We start from the raw sequence: 24,046 nt of genomic DNA, 5'->3' as shown, positions 1-24,046 counted from the left end.
TCTCTCTCTCTGTCTCTTATTTTTTTGTGTTCTGGATTGTCTAGTCCTGTGCTTGGTTTTGATGTCAGTCAAGGTGGTCATTAATGATGTGTTTCTTCAGACAATCAATTCTCCAATGCAATCATAATATTGATCTAATAGAAGTAAAGCTCTTATCCAATTTGATCAGATTAATGGAATTCATCCAAAATTGGAGAATCATTTTAGCATTAATGGCCACCTTTACACTCCACTCCTGTTTCCTGGATAAGCTTGTTTTGTTCTGGTCGTGTGCAAGATCTTGCTGCATGTGTATTAATCCTGTTCACATCCTTGCTGCCTGCATACCTATTCCTGATGCTCTGCCTGAGATCCTTGCTCCTTAGTTTCTGATCTTGCTAATCCTGGTTTTGAATTTGTTATTGAAACTTGAATTGTATGTTACCTACTAGCTTGCTTCAAGCTCAAATGATTACCTCTTTGTTGTAATTCATGATCATGTGCTCACTGTAAATAGACTACACCATTATTCAGTTATTATTATTTAGTATTTATATAGCGCCAACATCTTTTGCAGCGCTGTACAGAGTACATAGTCTTGTCATGTAACTGTCTCTCAGAAGGGCTCACAATTAAATCCCTGCCATAGTCATATGCCTATGTATGTATCATGTAGTGTATGTATCATACTCTACGGACCAATTTAGGGGAAGCATATTAACTTATCTAGACAGGATGAGAACATACAAACTCCGTGTACGGGAACCCAGCACTGCTGGGTAAGAGAGCTAGCCATTACGCCACTGTGCTGTCCATATTATTGTTTTTTATATTAATTCAACGGTATAATAGCATGAGACGGTGAGCCCTTATATGTTTTATTTTTAGACAAGGTATATTATTGACCTGAAGAAGTGGGTATGTCTGGCAAAATGAGTTGTCTTTGCTTTAGGTGTCAAATTAACCTCAATTTAGAGGTAAGATTGTTCCTTATTACAGGTACAGTAGTTAATAAAAACAATTTGGGGCATCTCCTCTGGCCCAATATGAAACACCGGTCTGTCACTGCTGCCATGTTGCTGATGTAATAAAATAGCTATAACAACTTCAAGTGGTGCTGGCCCATTCATTGTTTGTTAATATTGTTTATTGCTGTAATGTCTCCCCTGTCTATCGTACATTGCTGCGTAATATATTAGTGCTTCATAAATAAAAGTTTAATAAGATCAATAATTGTGTGACTATGGCAACATCACCCAATAGTAACTAAAGGATCTTCATAGGCCTCTGTATTGCCATAGCACTAGATGATTTTATTAATGTATTTATTGTTATGGCTAAAATACAGACAGTAGACCCAGTTACACTGCCTTATATCTGTGGACATGGCTCTGCATTGTGTATGGTACAGTCTGCCAATGATGCATCTGCTTGCTGGTCTACTATCTCCAGCAGGGGTGTAATTAGGGGGGAGCAGCCCTCACGACTGCAGGAGGGGCCATAGGTGTGGGGGGCCAAACGACTAACCTTTCCTTTCTCTGATACTCCAGATCAGGTGTTTTGTGGCTACACATGTTATGGGTGTGAAGACCCTGATGGCCACACTTGTTTTATGACCTTTTAGAGATGGGCTCTAGGCTGTGAAGGGCACCAAGAAGAGGCAAATGAAGGGCTGTGAACATTAAGGGATCCCATCAAACCTTTGCTGGGGGGGGGGGGGGGGGCATAATTTGTAGTTACACCACTGATCTGCAGACTAAAGTTTCAGATCTAAGATCAGCTGAGTTACAGAAAGCTGATTTAGATGATTGTTTTATTTTCTGGGAAAAAAAAGTTCATCCAAAGCAAAATGAGAAAACAAGTTATAAAACTATTATGCTGTATCTATTGCTGAATTTCTGTTTATGTTGTCAGTTCTCTTTTAATTGCTAAGGAAATAAAGTATTTTGTTTTGACTGCAGTCCATAGAGGCATTACGTTTCCATGGATGTAATGTTTCCCAATTTGGCTTTTGGCAGATAAATTAAAAAGCATATTTTTAGAACAGACATTAAATTATAATTTTCTTCAAATGCATTACAAACATTTTGGCTTTTTAAGTTTTCAGAGGTGATAGGCCAGCATATTCCCACCATCTGTTCTTTTATTTTTAATGAACGCCAACTTGTTAAACGTAGATTATCACAGTTTTCAATAAAGGTAAATTGTGTAACAGTTGGGGCCAGGTTTTTTTTAGATTTTTGTTGACATTTTTGTCAGTGGTTAACAAGGAAATTGTAAATAAATATATTGTTTGTTATTATTCTGGCCTGCAATTTAAAATAAGCAGTGTGATACATGGGGGTATTTTGCATTAGCTATTGTGGGAACTGGTGGGAATTCTACTAAATATTTATTTAATACCATCATGCTTTGTAATCTGTAATGGAATTGCATACAGGTGCAGGGTCACTTTAATTTCAGTGAGTTAGATGGGTCACCTGAGAGAGAGAGAGATGCCTAGAAAGGTTTCTAAGGGCCTGTACACACTGCTGCGCTTGCACTGCATTTTTAAAATCGAATGCGATTTTGAAATCGCAAAGCCTTCATAAAAATAGAAAATGCATCGCACCAGTGTGTACAGTTCTTCACGATTTTCATGATTTTTCAAAAGACTTTGCGATTAAAAATCTGCATGCGATTTTAAAAGTGCAGCAGTGTGTACAGGCCCTTAACTGCTTGAGGACCACAGACTTACACCCCCCCCCCCCCCCAGAGACCCGGTTATTTTTTATAATTTAGTGCTCTGCAGCTTTAAAAGCTCACTGCAGAGCCATATTACGCAGAAAAAGTGGGATCAGCGCATCACCAGGCCGCCTCTGAATGGCCTCAGCTCAGAGATGCGCTGAGCCCCCCCCAGAGACTACAAACGCACCTTGAACCCAAACAGAGGCTCTGCATATACACCAAAGAAAAACTAACAAGTGGGAGCAGCTGACCAGAATTAAATCAAACATAGCAAAGAAATGAACAGCGCTACTTAAAAACAGATGAATGCTTACCTGCAAAAAAGTGCAGACCCCACTCATGGGATACAAATACACAATGAGCACACATACAACCTGTCTACCACTTGGAGGATGTTAGTTTCCACTAACAAGCTTGCATGCAATTTGTTAGGTACTCGTCCCTCCCACTGTCGAAGAAGTCTTTCCTCCATGGGAGGGGACCTAACACTAACTAAATCCTACCTAACCATATGCATAGCCTGGGCGCGCTACCAGTAAAATTAAGAATTGCGCAGAAAAAGTGGGATCAGCGCATCACCAGGCCGCCTCTGAATGGCATCAGCTCAGAGATGCGCTGAGCCCCCCCAGGAACTGCAAACGCACCTTGAACCCAAACAGAGGCTCTGCATATACACCAAAGAAAAACTAACAAGTGGGAGCAGCTGACCAGAATTAAATCAAACATAGCAAAGAAATGAACAGCGCTACTTAAAAACAGATGAATGCTTACCTGCAAAAAAGTGCAGACCCCACTCATGGGATACAAATACACAATGAGCACACATACAACCTGTCTACCACTTGGAGGATGTTAGTTTCCACTAACAAGCTTGCATGCAATTTGTTAGGTACTCGTCCCTCCCACTGTCGAAGAAGTATGTTTGATTTAATTCTGGTCAGCTGCTCCCACTTGTTAGTTTTTCTTTGGTGTATATGCAGAGCCTCTGTTTGGGTTCAAGGTGCGTTTGTAGTCTCTGGGGGGGCTCAGCGCATCTCTGAGCTGAGGCCATTCAGAGGCGGCCTGGTGATGCGCTGATCCCACTTTTTCTGCGCAATTCTTAATTTTACTGGTAGCGCGCCCAGGCTATGCATATGCATAGGTAGGATTTAGTTAGTGTTAGGTCCCCTCCCATGGAGGAAAGACTTCTTCGACAGTGGGAGGGACGAGTACCTAACAAATTGCATGCAAGCTTGTTAGTGAAAACTAACATCCTCCAAGTGGTAGACAGGTTGTATGTGTGCTCATTGTGTATTTGTATCCCATGAGTGGGGTCTGCACTTTTTTGCAGGTAAGCATTCATCTGTTTTTAAGTAGCGCTGTTCATTTCTTTGCTATGTTTGATTTAATTCTGGTCAGCTGCTCCCACTTGTTAGTTTTTCTTTGGTGTATATGCAGAGCCTCTGTTTGGGTTCAAGGTGCGTTTGTAGTCTCTGGGGGGGCTCAGCGCATCTCTGAGCTGAGGCCATTCAGAGGCGGCCTGGTGATGCGCTGATCCCACTTTTTCTGCGCAATTCTTAATTTTACTGGTAGCGCGCCCAGGCTATGCATATGCATAGGTAGGATTTAGTTAGTGTTAGGTCCCCTCCCATGGAGGAAAGACTTCTTCGACAGTGGGAGGGACGAGTACCTAACAAATTGCATGCAAGCTTGTTAGTGGAAACTAACATCCTCCAAGTGGTAGACAGGTTGTATGTGTGCTCATTGTGTATTTGTATCCCATGAGTGGGGTCTGCACTTTTTTGCAGGTAAGCATTCATCTGTTTTTAAGTAGCGCTGTTCATTTCTTTGCTATGTTTGATTTAATTCTGGTCAGCTGCTCCCACTTGTTAGTTTTTCTTTGGTGTATATGCAGAGCCTCTGTTTGGGTTCAAGGTGCGTTTGTAGTCTCTGGGGGGGGCTCAGCGCATCTCTGAGCTGAGGCCATTCAGAGGCGGCCTGGTGATGCGCTGATCCCACTTTTTCTGCGCAATTCTTAATTTTACTGGTAGCGCGCCCAGGCTATGCATATGCATAGGTAGGATTTAGTTAGTGTTAGGTCCCCTCCCATGGAGGAAAGACTTCTTCGACAGTGGGAGGGACGAGTACCTAACAAATTGCATGCAAGCTTGTTAGTGGAAACTAACATCCTCCAAGTGGTAGACAGGTTGTATGTGTGCTCATTGTGTATTTGTATCCCATGAGTGGGGTCTGCACTTTTTTGCAGGTAAGCATTCATCTGTTTTTAAGTAGCGCTGTTCATTTCTTTGCAGAGCCATATTAGTTAGCACACAAGTGAACCCCCCCTTTTCTGCCCACCAACAGAGATTTCTGTTAGTGGGCTCTGATCATTACTGCAATGTTTGTTTATTTATTTTTTGTTTATTTGTTTGCATTTTTTACACATTTGTCTATTTTTTTTTGTTTATTTGTTTTCTCCCTCCTTAATGTTTAATTTTTACAATAATTATGTATAAATGATTTAGTCAGTGTTTGCTCATTGTAAAATCGTTTCTCTCCCTGATTTACATTCTGACATTTATCACGTGGTGACATTGTTACTGATGGCAGGTGATGTCACTCGAAAGAGATGCTGCTTGCTTTTCTGGCAGTTGGAAACAGCTGTTATTTCCCACAATGCAAGAAGGTATAATGTCAGGACCTCAGGGCTGTAAGGCGCTGACATCACTCTGTGGGAAGGGTTTCACCACAAAATCAGCAATACAGAGCCCCCTGATGTCCGTTTGAGAAAATGAATAGATTTCTCATAGGAAAGGGGGCATCAGCTACTGATTGGGATGAAGTTCAATTCTTGGTTATGGTTAAGCCTTGTACTCACATTCATTTACTGTTGCCCTTAAAAACTGCTGACACGGTTGATAGGTTGACAGTTGAGTGAAGGAACACTGTAAAAACTTGTTGTTCAGCCATAGCTGAACTCAGAGAAGAGGGGAGGAGGGATGAAGTAAGTAATGCAGTAAATAAGTAATACAGTGCATAAAAAATCACCATTACTACCTCAATGCAAGCAAGAGCAGCCTTTAAATGAGGAGGATCTTGTAACACTCCCAGCAGTTCCAGATCCACAAGATTCAAGATTCAAGCTCTTTTTTATTATTATTGTGTAACACAACAAAATTACTTTTCATTACAGCCCACAGTGCATATAGGGAACATAGTGATAGTAACAAAGGTACAAATAGAAGAATTATACAACAATACCAGTATGGGTTGTCCATCTGGTAACAATGGTACGGCCCAAGTGAGCAGCATTAGCTCATTTGGGCCACTCCATCATTACCAGAATGACACCATATGGTCCACTTCAATTGGCGGCTAACACCTTCTGCCAAAGAGCTGCCTTTTTTGTCTTTTGGATGTGCTAAATAAAGTTTCTGGATTCTATTTCATCATAGTGTGTTGCAAGCTGCCTTGCTGAATATGCATGTATCCCCCTACGGAGAGTTTGCCAGACACCACCGGTGAGGCTAGGGGGTTGAAGGGGTCTGCCTGTCTGACTTTCAAGAGAGCATATGTCAGAGAGGAGAGGTAAAGAGAAAATAAGTGCAGTGACATTCACATGATGAGGCCTTCCAGACCTACCATAATGCTTCCCTGCTGCTTAACCTCCTTGGCGGTAACCCCGAGTAAGGCTTGGGGTGGGAAAAAAAGCCAAGAGCAGAAATCCTAAACCTGACTCAGGGTAGCTGCTGGGAGATATGCAGACACAGTGCAGCACAGAAGGTGTGTCAGCTCACCTCCCCCGAGATCCAGACGCTGGCGGCCATTCTTCTTCCAGTTGTCAGAGGCTCTGGATCCCTTGGGTGAGATCGGTGTTTGGCATCATAATGACAGACTGCAATCTCACTATAGGGGTACAGGGCCACCCGGAGGATGGAGGCAGAATTGCAGTGATGGATCACAAAGGGATTAAAAGCGTGTGAAAAAATTGCAAACCACTTTCAGACTCAGAAATAATCATACCGAGGTTAATGAAGTAGTCAGTCAGTTGTTGGTGCATTGAGTAGAAAAAAAGAGGAGGACCAGTCCTGGCAAGTGTCATTCTGGCTCTTTTTCATTTGGATTTTACAACCGAGGACCACTTTAAAATTACAACTACAAAAAAAGAGTTCTGCTTTAATTCAATCTGTGTACATAGAGCAAAGTCTTGCTGCGAAAGTTCAGTAAGATCCCAGCTACTCAGAATCCATGTCCATAAATCACAACCACAGACAAGCTGCAAGTGTTATGATGAGGAAAACAATATCAAACATTGATTAAATCCTAGAAGGAAAGCAGCGCGCCTGAAATTGGTTAAGTGCAGCCTAATCAAGTTGAAATGTCCATAAATAAGACCCAAATGATTTCCCTTTGAAGTAGTTCTGCTGCAAAATGCATTACTTTTTGCTCTATGTATTTAGTCTAATTGGATTAGACAAAGGAAGGATACAAAGCTATTTCTATAATTAAAACAAGGTGCCGTGTTAATGGTTATTCAACGATTTCTGCTCCATCACAATGCTGAGAAAATGTTGTTACAGTAATTTAATTGAAACTCACTTTCAACATTAATTTTAATAATTCCATCATAAGAAACTAGCACTATATAATATACACCAATGATATAAGCATGACTGATGGGTCTAAAGAAAAAAAAAACAATAGAAATCTCTAGCCGTCTAAAAGTCTAATAGTATTGATGGTTGTAAGTTACTTTACTGGCAGACAAGAAAAATGGAAACCGATCAATTACGGTAGTTTTATATGTGCTTTTGTTTGAATGATATTTCATGGTTTTCAAGGTGATTTAGGAGGAACCAGTGTCTTTGAAAGACCCTTCAAACAGGCAGAATTCCCAGAAGGTCTTCTTGCAGGACAAAGAAAAGTCTAGGAATGTGTTTGGTTTACCACATATACGACAATTTTTGGGACAAAAAAAGTGTCCCAAAAGTGGGGGGAGGGGGCTGGGGGTGAACTTATATGTGAGTCATGTGTGGGGTTGTGTGGCTATAATTGCCTCTTCTCATTCCTGGCAGCATCTTCCTAGATTTTTCACAGGTTTCACTTTCTTCTATAAGATGGCCAACAAGGAGAGATAGTTATATGTACACTGCACAACACTCTGCACCACATGCATACACTCTGCAAGCATCATAAGCACCACCTTCTGCAAGCATCGCATGCACCACCCTCTGCAAGCATCACATGCACCACACTCTGCAAGCATCACATGCACCACACTCTGCAAGCATCCCATGCACCACACTCTGCAAGCATCCCATTCACCACACTCTGCCAGCATCACATACGTCACACTCTGCAAGCATCACATGCACCACACTCTGCAAGCATCACATGCACCACACTCTGCAAGCATCACATGCACCACACTCTGCAAGCATCACATGCACCACACTCTGCAAGCATCCCATGCACCACACTCTGCAAGCGTCCCATGCACCACACTCTGCAAGCATCCCATGCACCACACTCTGCAAGCATCCCATGCACCACACTCTGCAAGCATCATATGCACCACATCCTGCAAGCATCCCATGCACCACACTCTGCAAGCATCCCATGCACCACACTCTGCAAGCATCCCATGCACCACACTCTGCAAGCATCCCATGCACCACACTCTGCAAGCATCACATGCACCACACTCTGCAAGCATCCCATGCACCACACTCTGCAAGCATAACATGCACCAAACTCTGCACCGAATACAGGGGGTGGTACTCTGCCCCACATACAGGGAGGAGACTAGGAGGAGACAATGGAGAGTTCAGCTTAACCACAAGTCCCACCTTATTAGGTTTTTCAGGCGCAAAAGTTGGGGTTCAGCCTATACATGGCACAGCTTATACACAAGTATATACAGTATATAAATCATATTAATGGTTTCTGTGAGCTTTGTCAGTTGATGTGGTTGCACGTGCAAGCACGATCCACAGCAAAAGCTCACAGGATTGATCAAACTGGAGAACCTCAATACTGCAAATCCAGTCAACCGTGACATAAAACCTCACAAAATAGAGTCACTATTGCCATTTTTGCTTGAAACACTACCCCAGCCTTCTATATGTCCATAAAAATGTGTGTTTGCTAGACTATAATGTGCAGCATATAGAGCCTATATACAGGCCCGGATTTCTGGGAAGGTCACAGAGGTCATGGCCTAGGGCAATAAAAATCAGCAGGGCGCAGGACTTGGAGAGATAAGAGGTCACATGTCAAAGTAAATCACCTCTCCTGCTTTGCTCTCGTCTGCCTGAATTCCAGATATCCCTGCATCTCTCTTACTTGTGCAAAGTGTGTGTTATGGCAGTCAGCATCTGCTGTCAGCTGTATGATGAAAGGGGACAAAAAATGTTATCCCTCAAATTAAAATTTTGTATTAATTTAGGTCCAGCGCACCTCCCATGACATTATAAATCTTCTTTCTACCTGAGGTGTGGTAAGGGGGTAGCCTGGGTGGTTGCAGCAGGAGGAAGTTTTTTGTGAGGAATATCTGATAATTCCATAAGATTTTGGGCAGCGCCCTCCAGTGTGTGTTTTTTTTTTTTTCAACAATAAACTTTTATTGAAAAACTCATACATACAACGTGTTACAGTAAGCAAAAGTTTTCATTTCCTGATTTTGGTATCAGTCATTTATCAACTACATAGGTGAAGTCCATTCTACAAGTAGTTATATGTCATTGTCATAACTGTGATTGCTATGGTGCATATATATATAAATGAGCCAAAAACGTCCTCCAGTGTGTGTTTTTTATTGACACCTGAGCTTATGCTGGGTACACACAATGTACTTTTCTGACAGCTTTACTGTCAAATTTCCAACATGTCTGATCTGCTTTCCAATCAATTTTCTGATTGATTTTTCATAGAAGTGAACAGCAAATTGATCGAAAAATTGAATTTAGATCAGACATGATGGAAATAATTGACCTGACAGTAAATCTGTCAGAAAATTGCATCATGTGTACCTAGCATTACACTACATCTATGCCAGTGTGTGTAGTGTCGGATCCTTCTACTTACCTGTTATCTGTTTTGGATGGGCTTCTCTGCATTGTGCTACACTGTCCCCTATTTTTAGCTCTGATGGCAGCAAGTATCACAGAGGACAAAGAAGCAGCGCTGTCCACTGGGGCTACTTGTGATTTTGCACTCCTGTATGCATGTGCACAGAAGCCGAGGGAGTGTTATGGGTATGTGTACTTGACAAGTGCTGCTGAGTGCTCATACATGAGCATCATTTCTGAAGAATGCAAGCCCAGAACACTATCGCCTGCTGTGCATGCAGACAGGAGCGCAAAATTACATGGAGTGGACAGAGCATGCACTGCTTCTTTGTTGAACGGGGCAAAGCAGCGAAACAGAGGGGTGCCCGTTCACACTAGTCAAAGTTGGACAGAATGGGGGGAGGGGGGGGCGGTTGGTGACAGCCGGCCTAGGGCGCTGGAAAGTACAAATCCAGCCCTGCCTATATATGTCTTCAAGAGCTATTAGCCCATACATTTTGAATAGATGATACAGCCCGGTATGCCCCTTTAAATAGTGAAGCAGAATTCAGTTAGGAGTTTAGATACAGGAAATAAAGAAAGTTAAGTACTGAGTATTTACATTAAGAAGGGACAGGTAGTGTTATGCATAAGGTTTAACATAAGGATAGATAACTGTAATTTGAGTGCTGGCAATAACTAAAGCTTGAATCACGTTAAAGTGAACCTCCAGACTAAAAATCTACTCAGCAGAACTGAAAAGTTTGGTGTTTCTTTAAACAGTTTCACAGCATCAGATCTTTGTTTTTCTTACCCAAGCCTCATTTTTAGCTGCATTAAAGACATCTGCCTGGGTATTTTTCCCCTGTTGCTGTGTAAAGCATGGTGGGATTTCTGATGTAGTTGTTCTCGTTCTGCTGTTTTGGCGCAATTTTTTTTTATTTGTGATTGAAGCCTAGCGCACGCAGCTGGGAGGGGTGATCAGGATACAGGACAGTTGGAATTGTGGCTCATGCTCCCTGTCACCTCTGTTAAACCAAAAAGATGGCTGCCCCCATGAAATCACAAACATTTGCCTATTCTTTTATCCTGCTGGCGCCTCTGTTCACTCTTACATTATCAATATCCACCCCTGGTGGAGGGGCGTTGCCCCGTATTTCCTTATCTACAGAGATCGACTTTTAATCCTGAGTGAGGACAGGTCTAATCTCCTCACATGCCTATACAGTGGTTACCTAGGCGGTAACCCACGTTTGTGAGTATATACATTATATACTTTTCATTTCCAACCTCTTGTTTTGCATATTACACTATATTGGGCTCTCGGTATTTCTTTTGACTTTTGACTTTTTGTTTTAATACTCTAATTCCCTATAAACTAAACAAACCTCCCCTAAGGCTTCTCCAGAGTGCCTTGGCGGAGGAGGAGGTTACTAGCCAGAGATTTCAGATGCAGAAGGGAGGAGGAGAGGGGAGTGAAGTTTTCACAGGCTGAGGGCTTTAGATACAGATCAGCTTGCCTGTGTGTAATGTGACAAACAGAACATGGCCGTTCTCATTGTGTCACAGGAATAAATAATCATAAACTGTTGAAGCTTGTTGCAGCTAGATTTGCTGTGTAAACTATCTAAACTTTAGAAAACATATATAGACAAGCTACTGGTTATAGTTAGTTTTTCATCTCGGATCCGCTTTAAGAAGGAACAGGGAATGTTAGGCATCAGGTTTATGGTAGGGCTAGATTAGGAATTAGTCCCAGGTAGAATTAATTAGTATAGGAAAAAGTAGAATATCGACAACATTGCAGATATTCAGCTAGCAGCTTCACTGGGCAACCAAATTAGCCAGAACATTTTTCCTATGTACACACCAGGAGGCTGGTTTATTTTTCTTCTACATTTCAAAATGTTTTCTTTTTTTTCAAAGCGTAACCCCTAAATCTTATCTCGCATGAGTAGCTTTTATTCATTCCTAATAATTAAATGTGAAAAACAAAAATTTGAAAAACACGCGGATACCTTTAAAAACTATTTCAATTTATATATGTAATTCTTCATAATCCTAGATTTAGGAGTTGACCCAACCATTGTAATTCTCTACGGTCTTCTGCCCTCTCTGCACCATCACACATCAATGCTGAAAGGGAGCCAGTCCTAGGAGATAAAGCTACTACTCCTGGGTAGTGAGGGGCTATTGGTGGAAAGGGGCTGAAAAGGAAATTAAATGAAAATGTTTTAAATGCATATACTCTATAGTACAAAGAAACGTAAATGTTTCTGGCCATATTTAGGTGGTGGAGTTATAGAACCACTGCTGGTATGCGGCGCTGTGTTTCATGGCACCTATGAGTTAAACAGGAATAGAAGTAAATGTCTCTAACTGAGTCACAGACAAAAATAAAACCCTGGGGGCCCTTTTCCACTAGTGGCGTTTGCAATGCTGAATCGCAAAATCGTAAACCACTAGTGATTTTGAAATCGCTATGGTTTACTTTTTAACATAGGAATCGCGGTAGGTAATTTCCACTACCGCGATTCGTTTTTGACTCAAACGCGATCGCACCGCGGAGTGATCTTTGCTGCGATTTTGCTATGCAGTGCATTGCATAGCAAAATTGTGAACGCAATCGCCGTGAAGTTTCCCGCACTTGCGATTCAGCAATCGCTAGCGTTTAGCGTGAACGCTAGCGATTGCTAGTAGAAAAGGACCCTAATAGAGATTCAAATCTGCCCTCACTCTAGGGTTTCCTTATGGTCTGTGTACATTTTAAGGAGTTTTCTCCTCAATTTCTCAGTACTTTGGAACTTAAAAGAGCAGCACCAAATGAGTGAAATTCCCCAGCCATGAGCCCTTCTTTAATAAATGCCTAGCGGAGCTTCTACACTAGCCTTACTCTAGCCAAAAAATGTTGGACTTAGAAAGCCTTAAAGCGAACTGCAAAAATATCATCTGAACCGTTGTTCACTCAAACAAAAAATGTGTGTTTCATTCAGTCCGGTATATATAAACCAATATTTTGGAACCAGTACAGATGGGCTTTAATGATAAGTAATTTAGTGGAAAATGTTATTCATGTTCCTCTTGTAAAAGTTTTGTAATTTATTAGAGATTTATAGAGCGCTGCTTTCATTTGACGTGTTTAACTACATTCTCCAAATTATGTCTTAGCAGGAAATTCATAATTCACACAATCACACACTAATTAATTATTTGCTAGTCCCTTGCTTCCATGCAGTAGAAACCTGCCAAAACGTACTTCTAGTGTTCAACAAGAAGAGTCGATGATGTGAAATAATAGCTTCCAGTTTTGTCAGGCAGGTCTCTCCCAGTTGTGCTTGATCATTAAATCACAATTTAGTTGAAAGTCGCTTTACGAGGGCTGGCAAAAAAAAAAATCATAAACAAATCATTGAAGTCCTTTAGTCAGCTGAATTTCTCTTGCTGCTATTGACATGTGGTGTTTTTGTTACATTCTGTAAAGGTTCAATCTATCAATTTTATATATAAAACACATCCTCAAATACCGTATATATATCCTAAGTCAAGTTCACAATAAACCATTCTTTTATCTCTTTCCATTACACAGCACTTTAGAGATTAAAGAAGGAATCACTCAGACATGATAGGCATACAATTGTTTAAATAATTTGTAGCTTTCCTGCTGCCAGACATTTGATGTTTGTGTCTGCATCTGCAATCTTTCTCTCGACCAGCAAAGAATGTCAAATGCCAAACGCTATTTACATTGACTGCAAATCAAAGACATACATTTATTAGTGTAAAACGTGCCTATGTCCTGCATTTCACATGATTCTCTTTAAGCCTTTTTCTATACTTCAGAAGCACTTTATACTATAATGATGGTCATTTGCCCTAATGTACTGTGTCGTAGGCCATGCTTCCTACCTTGTAGAAATGTTCAACAATGACATTAAAGCAGGACTGCAGGCATACTGAATTCTACTCTGCCGAGTGACAAATGTCAAAAGTAACTAAACGGTAAGGCAGCATGTTGAGATAAATTCCAAAATACCTTTTCTGCTTTAAGGAGGAAAGCTGCATCTTTGCTTTTCTGCTGTAGACTGGTGGTGATATCACATAACCATACCAAACCACTTCCCTGTTCTGGTGTCCCTTATTTACCATACATGAAAAAAATAGTTTGATGATGTGCTGATGTGATCTAAAGGGGCTTTGAAAGCACACCATGCTGACTAAGAGTGGCTAGCACTCAGGACTTGTGGAACTAGACCCAACATTTAAATTTTGGATTGTCCACTATCAGCAGAAGTTTGTATGTAAGTTTATGTTTGCATTGGTTTACTCTGACCATTACAGTTTTCTCACACAATCAGATTGATATGTAAATTTGCATTCCCCAAATATTGGATTTAGACTGTGATTGTACAGTAGACTTAGAAAGATTAAGCAACTCCATGCTACTGAGCAGATGCAAAGCCATCATATGCCTGTGAAGTGTAATTGGGCTCAATCTCCTGAACTCTTTTCATGCCCTCCAGCAGCTCCCACTTTTTCCCATAAGGTCATGGGCACTGGCTGTTGTTATGGATGGATTACTGATAAAAAGAGTGGCACTGGCTAGACACAGGGATAAGGGTGCTCAAACCTCAAAGGATCCTCACACCCTCAGATCCAATCCATGCAGTAAAGAGTGTTGGAGGCTGGCACTTCCAAAAATAGAAAAAGCTCTTTATTGAAGCATAAAATCAGTGGTAACACAGCGACAGCCCGCTGTTTCAGGTATTCGCCTTTCTTCAAGCTGTTTCAACCAGCTTGAAACAGCTTGAAGAAAGGCTAATACCTGAAACAGCGGGCTGTCGCTGTGTTACCACTGATTTTATGCTTCAATAAAGTACGTTATGGATGGACTGTCATGAGTATATATTGTTACCTCAACTCTGAGCCATTTATGTGCCAAATGCAATTCCCGGGCATGACAAAGTCATGCTTGGCGAATAAATTTGATTCTGATTCACAAATGGCAGCATGAACTCAAATTTCCAGAGGGTCCAGTGCTGGATCGGTGGTCTCAAGGAAGATGTGGGAAGTCTCAGGAGGATCCAGAGGCTTCCTTCTACTGAGGTAAGTATCTTACTTGTGCTTTTTTTTATTTAAAGGGAAGGTTCAGGGAGGGTGGGTAAAAAATAAAAATCAATTTCCACTTACCTGGGGCTTCCTCCAGCCCGTGGCAGGCAGGAGGTGCCCTCGCCGCCGCTCCGCAGGCTCCCGGTGGTCTCCGGGGGCCGACCCGACCTGGCCAGGCCGGCTGCCAGGTCGGGCTCTTCTGCGCTCCAAGGCCCGGAACTTCTGCGTCCCACGCCGGCGCTCTGATGTCATCGGACGTCCTCCGGGCTCTACTGAGCAGGCACAGAACTACTGCGCATGCGCAGTAGAACCCGAAGGACGTCCGATGACGTCAGCGCGCCGGCGTGGGACGCAGAAGTTCCGGGCCTTGGAGCGCAGAAGAGCCCGACCTGGCAGCCGGCCTGGCCAGGTCGGGGGCGGCCACCGGGAGCCTGCGGAGCGGCGGCGAGGGCACCTCCTGCCTGCCACGGGCTGGAGGAAGCCCCAGGTAAGTGGAAATTGATTTTTATTTTTTACCCACCCTCCCTGAACCTTTCCTTTAAGGTTTAAGTTAGATTGTGGAAGAAAAAGGAAGTTATTGGGTACCCACAAAGGTGGATGAAAAAATTGTCTCTGTGGGAGTTAAACTCTGCATCCTATAAGCAGCATTATTAACTAAAGAGTTGTCATGCTGCATCCTCTACATCAGAAGCAGTCTTCTTACTGTCTGGTGAGATGATAAAACATGCATTATGTAGTAACAGGTCCAGGTGTAACATGCTGTGCAAGTAAAAAATTACCATCTGTGCCATTGTCTTCATGCACCTAACATTAGTACATCGATAAAGATGGCTTGATCGCATAGGTCTTTGAATTCATCCAGCCCTTGTTTCAACGATTGGTCTTGGAAATGTGAAACATACCTATGCTTGTCCGACTGGCCCCTGGGTCTTGCACTTGGGGACTACGGCAGCATAGTTCTCTTAAGTTCTCAGCATCTTTAAACCTTTTTAACATCAGCAAGAGGCTTGAGATATCTGCTTCTGAGAAAGAATATATATATTTGTATGTATCCTTATCCCTTAGTTCTATTTCACGTTGCTGTGCCTGCAGAGAGTTCTGTTTTTACTCAATCATTGTTCATCTGTCCCTAATGCTAATTATATCTCCACATTTACAGTACACATAACCACTGTCATATTTGTAAGCTATAAAACTCTTCTCCCGTGTTGGCATAGCAACAGCTCTTAATCACTAGCCAATTAGATAATCACTCGATGAAAACTGAAGCGTTTCAGAATCAGTCTCAGTGGTGAGAAAATCCCAAAATGTCACAAGACAAAAATAGAGGAGTCATGTTCTCTGGGAAAAATAAGCTTTTTCAGGAGTTATTTGATACCAGCACATGCTGGCATTTACTTTCCCTTTACATCATCCATATCTCACAGCACGAGTATTCAGGGAGAAAAATCTATTTACACGAAGCCCATTCTCGAAGCATGGAAGGCTGCTATTGGGAATTTGGTGCTTCATGCAGGATTATATATTATTGACATGTACTTTTCTGGGTATGTCTTCAAGAAAATCACTCCAACAGATTTTTTTTTCAAAGAAACCTAGTATTTCACCACAAACAAATGCAGAAGATATATGCCACATGTTTAAAGGTACCCCATGCTTTAAAGATTTATGGAGGCTGCCATTTTGTTCTTCATTGACAAATTGCTATTTTTATTTCTATATTGCATTTAAAATAAATGCCTTGTAAGTCACTCCTCTTGAATAAAAATGTAAATCAGGAAAGTGAGTACCTATGAGATCAGACCTAAAGAAGCTAAAATGCAAATAGACTCTTTAAAATCTTAACTGAAGTTAGAGGAATAAGAAGACTGACATATTTATCTACTTTTAAACATTACCAATTGCCTGGCAGTCCTGCTGATCTCTTTGGTGGCATTAGTATCTAAATCACATACCTGAAACAAGCATGTATCTAATCCATGTATCTAATGCAGTCAGACTTCAGTCAGAGCATCTGATTGTTATTCTTGTCCAGGGTCTATGGCTAAAAGTATAAAGGTGCGTACACATACTACTGTAATGAATGACAGGTCCGTCAGACCCTCCCGCTGGGCGGGCCTTCTGCCGACAGTAGAGCGTGTGTACAGTCTGTTGGAAGACTGATAAGGCTGTTTCTAAACAATCCGCTCAGTGTTACAGAAGTGTGTGTACGCACCTTTAAGGTGCGTACACACGCACTACCAGCGGCAACGACGGGTCCGCCGGACCCTCCCGCTGGGCAGACGTTCAGCCGACAGTAGTGCGCGTGTACGCGCTGTCGGCAGACTGATAAGGCTGTTTCTGAACGATACGCTGAGCGGATCATGCACGTACACACGCACTACTGTCGGCTAAAAGTCCGCCCAGTGGGAGGGTCCGGCGGACCTTTCATTGCCGCTGGTAATGCGTGTGCATGCACCTTTAGAGGCAGAGGCTCAGCAGTACAGTTAGGCAAATAGTATTGTTTAAAAGGATGCAAAAGACCCGTAAGGCAGAAAACTAATAATTATGGAAAATCAATTATGGATTGAAGTGCCCATCCTAAAGTGCTTCCATGGACATATACATTTCTAAGCAAAACTGATCACAAGTTCTTAGCTCACTCACAAGCTAAATGAACAAACTAATTGGGAATAGTGGTTGATGTGCCAATATGGAATAATTTATTAAACAAAAGATGGAAGAACAGAAGTCTGGCACTATGACGTTTATTTGCCAATAAAGTGCAAGTGCATAAAGGAACAAGTAAAGTATCATTCATAAGCTAATTTATGCAAATAATAGGGGGACAAACCAAGCGCAGGAGGTAACCACAATTCCGCTGCGTGTTACAAAGGGGAGTCCCTCCACCCCTCAATCAAAAGTATATATATTTAAGCACAAATAACACGCGCTAGATATTCCTCAAAGTTTATTTATTCTTAATGTTCTAAAAGCACACCACTCCTCATGTATGCCTTCATCAATACCTCATAAATCATTCATTCTCACATCCCTCGCACACTTAGAAGGGCCCTTCTATAAAAAAGGGTAAAAATCAGACTATAAAATTAGGCAGTACAGAAGTCTCTTCAAATAGATGAAAAATTGCTTATCTCACTAACAAAGTATCCTCTTAAGCCTTCTGGCAAAAATAGTAGCAGTTTCCGTGTCACAAATTAATTCTCCTGCAGCCGTTTATAACAGCAATATATGCTCCAATATGCAGGCGACAATGCGTAAACAGTTCCTTGTCAGGATAATGATAGCATGCTCTGCGCTTACCAGATTGTTGATGCCTTTAACGAACTGTACAAGACTCACGTATTTCTCCGTGTAAGCGTCCTCACAGAACACAAGTCTGAATAGTGCTCCTCCACTTTCGTCACAAGTCGTGGTAACGACAGCGGCAACTCCAGATTTCCGCTCCACGCCAGCGGGCTAGTACAGGGCACGTCACTTCCGCCTGTAAAGTCCAACAAGCTGCTCTCCGTACTAGCGCCCAGCTGGAACACACTGGGCTTTGCTATAAACGGTGACGTCACCTCAAGATCCCAGAACTTGACTTACGGGTAGCAGCTGCGCGCATAAACTGCTAGCCCAGTTCCAATCTTGTAATTGCGTTGCCCACAATAATACAATGGTAGCTCTTCACCTCTTTATAGCAAAGCCCAGTGTGTTCCAGCTGGGCGCTAGTACGGAGAGCAGCCTGTTGGACTTTACAGGCGGAAGTGACGTGCCCTGTACTAGCCCACTGGCGTGGAGCGGAAATCTGGAGTTGCCGCTGTCGTTACCACGACTTGTGACGAAAGTGGAGGAGTACTATTCAGACTAGTGTTCTGTGAGGACGCTTACACGGAGAAATACGTGAGTCTTGTACAGTTCGTTAAAGGCATCAACAATCTGGTAAGCGCAGAGCATGCTATCATTATCCTGACAAGGAACTGTTTACGCATTGTCGCCTGCATATTGGAGCATATATTGCTGTTATAAACGGCTGCAGGAGAACTAATTTGTGACACGGAAACTGCTACTATTTTTGCCAGAAGGCTTAAGAGGATACTTTGTTAGTGAGATAAGCAATTTTTCATCTATTTGAAGAGACTTCTGTACTGCCTAATTTTATAGTCTGATTTTTACCCTTTTTTTATAGAAGGGCCCTTCTAAGTGTGCGAGGTATGTAAGAATGAATGATTTATGAGGTATTGATGAAGGCATACATGAGGAGTGGTGTGCTTTTAGAACATTCAGAATAAATAAACTTTGAGGAATATCTAGCGCGTGTTATTTGTGCTTAAATATATATAATTTATGCAAATGCAAACCAGTTAGTACTTATTATTGCTGCAGACTGCAATTAAGAGTGTGTGGTGGGGGCTGGGAGAGGAATGGGAAGGCTCTATAGGACCCGGAGCCTCCCCTCTCCATAGGCAAGTATCTGTGTTTGTTTTTTGTTTTTTCACTTTATATTAGCTTCAGGTCTCATCACAATCAGGATCAGAATCAGAATCTTTTTATTTCGCCAAGGAGGTTTGTACTTACAAGGTGTCTTGGCAGTTGCTTAACAAACACAAACAAAAACATTACAAGGACAGACAGTATATATATTACAAGTCAAGGACAGTATCACTGGCGTAACAATAGGGGATGCGACCCCTGCCGTCGCGGGGGGCCCGGGGCCCCCCTAGGGGGCAGGAGGGGTCACAGCATAAGAGGAGAGCTGTGGCCGCAGGTCGGTGCGGAGGGGGGAAATCCCCCCTCCCTCACCTCAGACTCTCCTCTTAGCGCTCCCCTCCGGCAATCAATCATTGGTGGTGCTCATGGCAGCCGCGGCGGCGGCGGCAGGCAAGCTGAGCACATACCTCCTTCTGGCCGGTCTCCGATCACTAAGTGCTTTATGGAACTTCCTGTGTAAACAGGAAGTTCTATGAAGCACTTAGTGATCGGAGATCTCCGACCAGAAGGCGGTATGTGCTCAGCTTGCCTGCCGCCGCTGCTGCCACGAGCACCACCAATGATTGATTGCGGGAGGGGAGCGCTAAGAGGAGAGCCCGAGGTGAGGGAGGGGAGGGGAATTTCCCCCCTCCCCACTGATCTGTGGCCACAGCTCTCCTCTTATGCTGCGACCACTCCTGCCCCCTAAAAGTCCCTGAGTCACTAGGTGGGGGGGGCGGAATTTTTTTGTAGGGGGGCCCGGGGCTTTCTAGGTACGCCCCTGGACAGTATGTAAGTATAGTGGCAGTAAGCAAAGTGAGGATTGTTCATTTTCAGTTCTGTGCTGATTACTTTCCAGTCCTAGCAGCTCTAGCATGGTTCTGCATTAAACACAGCTACCGCCTGAGGAAAAAAAGCTGTTCCTGTGTCTAGAGGTTTTAGTTGCAATTGACTGGAATCTTACAGCTGAAGGCATGAGCTGGAAGATGGAGTGAACAGGGTGAGAGGGGACAGAGGCAAATTTGGTTGCTCTCTTTCTACACCTGCTAGCATAAAGATCCTGCAGGGAATGTAAGCTACAGCCAAAGATCCTTTCTGCTGTCCAGATGATGCGTTGCAGCCTCCCCTTTTCTAATGCTGAGCAGGAGCCGAACCATACAGTCATAGATGACGTCATTGTGGATTCGATGATTGCAGTTTAGAACTGCACCATAAAATTTTGAGGTAGGCCAACCTTTTTAAGCTGCCATAGATGGTACATCCTCTGTTGCGCTTTCTTGACAAAAGTGGCAGTGTTGTTGTCCCATTTTAGGTTGTTTGAGATTGTGGATTCAAGAAACTTGAATGTCTCTACCAGGGTTATTGTGGATCCATTTATGATTAAGGGGAGGTGCTGGGGGGGGGGGGGTCTCCTAAAGTCTTTTATCATCTCCATGGTCTTGAGAGCATTTAGATCCAAGTTGTTGCTCCTGCACCAGGAGGAAAGCTGTCCCACTACATGCCTGTATGCAGACTCGCCCCCATTTTGTATGAAACCAACTACTGTTGTGTCATCTGCAAACTTCAGAACCTTAACAGTTGGATCTGGGGAGATGCAGTCATTGGTGTAAAGTGAGTAGAACAGTGGGAAAAGCACACTGCCCTGGGGTACACCAGTATTGACTGTTAGAGAGCTTGATGTGTGTTTCCCAAGTCTAACATGCTGTCTCTTGTCCGTTAAGACATTGGTTATCCATTTGCAGATGGATTCAGGTATGTGTAGTTGGGAACGCTTGTTGTCTAGCAGTGATGGAATTATAGTATTAAATGCAAAGCTGAAATCTATGAATAAAATCCTCTTGTGTAGGTTCCTGCGGTGTCTACAGTGCTGCTGGCCATAATAATTCACACCCCTGGCAAATTTTGACTTAAAGTTACTTTTACTCAACCAGCAAATCATTTTTTGATGGGCAATGACATAAGTGTCTCCAAAAAGATAATACAAAGATGTACAAGAGGTATTATTGTGGAAATAAAAACATTTCTCAGTTTTTATTTACATTTGAGCAAAATTATTCATATCCTTCTCAATAATCAATAGTGACGCCTTTATTGGCAATAACAGCAATTAGACACTTCCTATAATTGCAGACCAGCCTTTTGCATGTCTCCACAGGTATTTCTGCCTATTCATCTTTAGCAATGTGCTCCAAATCTTTAAGGTTGGAGGGTCTTCTTGCCATTCCCTTGACCTTTAGCTCCCTCCACAGATTCTCAATTGGATTCAAGTCAGGACTCTGCCTGGGCCACTCCAAAATGTTAATGTTGTTACCTGCTAACCATTTATTCACCACTTTTGCTGTGTGTTTTGGGTCATTGTCAAGCTGAAATGTCCAGTAGTGCCCAGGGCCAAGTTTCTCTGCAGACTGCCTGATGGTGTAATTGAGATTCCTCATGTATTGCTTTGTTTTCTTGGTGCCGTTTACTGTGTAGCTTCCCTGGTCCAAAAAACACTCCCAAAGCATTAGGGTTCCATCACCATGTTTGACAGTGGGGATGGTGTTCTTTGGGTTGAAGGCTTCTCCTTTTTTTATGCCAAATGAAAGATACATCATTCAATTCAATTTTTTATTGCATTTGACCATAACACAGAAGAGCATTTGCAAAGGCCAAGAGAGCATTTGTGTGCCATATCTGGAGAAGTGGTGCCCTCCTTGTTCTGCATCAGTGGAACCCAGCAGTGTGCAGTGTCCAATGGATTGTCTGCCTTGAGACATTGCCACCAGCAGAGCCCAGATTCACCAGGATGGCCTTGGTGGTGATTCTTGGATTCTTTTTCACCTCCCTCACTATTCTCCTGGCCAGCACAGTGAGATTTTGTGTGGAACATCTTGTATTTTTTAATAATACTTTGCACTGCAGCCACTGGAACTTGAAAACATTTAGAAATGACATTGTAGCCTTTTCCTGACTTGTGAGCAGCCACAATGTGCAGGCGTATGTCCTCACTGAGCTCCTTTGTCTTAGCCATGACTGTCCACAAACCAACTGCATAGAGCCTCTGCTTTTCACCTCTTGAGTTAATTAAAACAGCTGTTTACAATTAATCAGGGTAATTAGGATGCTTTATAACAGCTTGGACTATTTGGAATGGTATAGAACTTTGGATTTTCTCACAGACTGTGACAGTTTGTGAAGGGTATGAATAATTTTGGACTTAATACTTTGTTTCTCAAATGTAAATAAAAGCTGAGAAATGTTTTTTTTCCCCACAACAATGCCTGTTGTACATCGTCTTGTTAACGTTTTGAAGACACCTATGTCATTTCCCATCAAAAAATTACTTGCTGCTAGTTGAATAAATCTAACTTTAAGCCAAAATGTGCCAATTGCCAGGGGTATGGATAATTATGAGCAGCACTGTAGCCACTGTAGTACATAATGCATACACATGTTCACGGCATGGCCTGTGGATCTATTAGGCCTGTAGGCAAATTGCAGAGAGTCCAGCAGGGGATCTGTGATAGATTTCAGATAAGCCATTATCAGTTTTTCAAATGCTTTCAATCAAGCATGTAGGTTTTGAATTTTTGGGGGAATTGGTAGAATGATTGAGTGTTTAAAACCGGCAGGGACAATTGAGAGTTCCAGAGATGATATGAATATGTCTGTGAACAGGGGCGCCTCTAGGCATAGGCAGTACAGGCCATTGCCTGGAGTGCCATTGGTCCTGGGGGCGCCATATTACTGTATTAAGCCCCACCCACAAATTAAGCCTCACCCCTGGACTAAGCCCCGCCCCGTGAGTCTTCTTTTACTTGCTTCTGCTGCATATACTTAGTGTAAGTTGCAGGCAACTGCCACCTCTGTGCCTTGTGCATCCTTCTTTCCGCCTTTGTGCCTTCTTTTGTCCCTTTTGTGCCTCCTTCTGTCTCCTTGTGCCTCCTTGTGCCTCCTTCAGTCCCCCTGTGCCACCTCTGCCGCCTTCTGTACCCATTTGTGCCTCATTCTGTCCCCCATTTGCCTTTATTTGTATGCTACCTCTGCCCCCCTGTTCCTCTTTCAGTCCCACTCTGCCCCTTCTGTCTTCCTGTGCCTCCTTCTGTCTCCCTTTGTGCCTCCTTCTGTCTCCCTGTGGCTCTTCAGTCCCCATGTGCCACTTCTGTCCACTGCGCCTTCCTCTGTGCCCCTGTGCCTCCTTCTGTGCCCCTTTGTGCTTTATTCTGTCTCCCTGTGGCTCTTTCTGTCCCCACTGCCTCCTTCTGTCTCCCTGTGCCTCCCAATATCCCCCTCTGCCGTCTTCTATCCCCCTTTTGTGCCTCTTTCTGTCCCCATTTGTGCATACTTTTGTCCCCCTTTGTTCCTCCTACTGTCTCCCTGTGCTTCTGTCTGCCCTCCTTTGTGCTTTTTTTCTGTCCTCCATTGTGCCTCCTTCTGTCTCCTTTGTGCCTCCTTCTGTCTCCTTTGTGCCTCCTTTTGTCCCCTGTGTGCCTCCTTCAGTCCCCCTGTGCCTCCTTCTTTCCTCCTGTGCCTCCTTATGTCCCCCTTTGTGCCTCAATCCATCCTGATTGTGCTACCTCCTGCCCCACTTTGTGCCTCCTTCTGCCCCACTTTGTGCCTTCTTCTGTCCTCTTTTGTGCCTCCTTTGGGCCCTCATGCCTTCTTCTTTCCCCTGTACCTCTTTCTGTCCTGCTTTGTGTCTTATTCTGTCCCCCATTGTGCTTCCTTTTGTCCCCCATTGTGCCCCATTCTGTCCCCTTGTGAGCCTCCTTCTG

This window comes from Hyperolius riggenbachi, chromosome 8, assembly GCF_040937935.1.
Source record: "Hyperolius riggenbachi isolate aHypRig1 chromosome 8, aHypRig1.pri, whole genome shotgun sequence".
NCBI classification, from domain to species: domain Eukaryota; kingdom Metazoa; phylum Chordata; class Amphibia; order Anura; family Hyperoliidae; genus Hyperolius; species Hyperolius riggenbachi.
The sequence above is the reverse complement of the archived record's forward strand: the minus strand, read 5'-3'. Positions refer to the sequence as shown.